Source organism: Pteropus alecto, unplaced genomic scaffold, assembly GCF_000325575.1.
Source record: "Pteropus alecto unplaced genomic scaffold, ASM32557v1 scaffold103, whole genome shotgun sequence".
In the NCBI taxonomy this organism is placed as follows: domain Eukaryota; kingdom Metazoa; phylum Chordata; class Mammalia; order Chiroptera; family Pteropodidae; genus Pteropus; species Pteropus alecto.
The window spans coordinates 13,392,330-13,393,516 of record NW_006436288.1 but is presented as its reverse complement, the minus strand read 5'-3'; the positions used below and the strand labels follow the sequence as shown (position 1 = coordinate 13,393,516).

Here is a 1,187-nt window from a genome sequence, read left to right as displayed (position 1 = left end):
CAGTTTTCCTCTTGGCTCTTCCTCCTGCAATTGCTTTCTGCTCAGCTGCTCACTGTTGCTAAGAAGGTTGTGCTCATCAACTGTGCTCTAGATGAGTACCAGAGATCTGCTTTTAAAGTTGAGTTCTGCCATTTATTAGTTTGACCCTGCTTGTGTTACCTGGCCATCTGAGGCTTCATCCACTGATTGAGTCTGCTAATAAGCTGTTTCCCCAGTTGTATTGAGATTAGATTAAACCACAAATATGACAATGCATGGCATATAGTAGTAGTAAGTGTTCAATAAATGCTTCTTGTCATCTGTTTCAGAGACCCTTAACAATCCTTGTAATTTTTCCTTGAAAATATATCAAGCAAAAGAAGATTTTGATGTTTAGTCGACAAAGTGTCACATTAGGTTTTTTGTGTTTGTTTTGTTTTGTTTTTTGACAGGGGGATGGAATAGGAGAAAGTTGAGGGTGACGTTAGGGAATCACTATTTTATTGTTTTTTAATCTGACTCTTGCCTCTGCTGTTCTGGGGTAATGTTCTGGGAAACAGCTGCCCTAATGCCTGAGGAATGGATGTGTCTGAACCTGCTACTGACTCCCAGGTGGCAAGGTATTTTTCACATATGTATTCGGGTCTCTATGCCTCTGCTTTGGCCCCATCACAAATGAAAGGGAAGAGCCCTCATCCCCGAGAGCCCATAAAATACAATCGCTAACATGCTGCATACATCCTGCTATTATCAGCTGATGTACGGACTTTTAGGACCCATGTATATCATTCAATTTCCAGATCGACAAATACTTGTCTTTAAAAATTAAGTGTGTCTATGGCCATGCTACCCTGAACAAGCCCAATCCTGTCTGATCTCAGAAGCTAAGCAGGGTCAGGCCTGGTTAGTACTTGGATGGGAGACCACCTAGGAAGACCAGGTGCTGTAGGTGTAAAAAATAAAAAAAATAAGGGATTGTAAGCTGATAAGGTCCTTGCAATCTGTGAGGTCAATCAAGGGTTGCCTCGCCTAAAAAATAAAAATATAAAAATAAATAAATACAAATGAAATGCATGCAACTTTCTTTTCATCGTCCACAGTGGGTAGGATATCAAGTATCGATTTCAGTGGTCTTTTCCAATCAGTCAAGGTTATGGTCTAGTGTGTGTGTTAGTACCTGACTTGAAGCATAATCAGAAGAGGAGCCA

General features: G+C 40.6%; 1 pseudogene; it reads left to right on the top strand.

The window, feature by feature from the left end:
* Positions 1–812: 812 nt before the first annotated feature.
* Positions 813–931, top strand: LOC112480424 (annotated as a pseudogene).
* Positions 932–1,187: the final 256 nt, after the last annotated feature.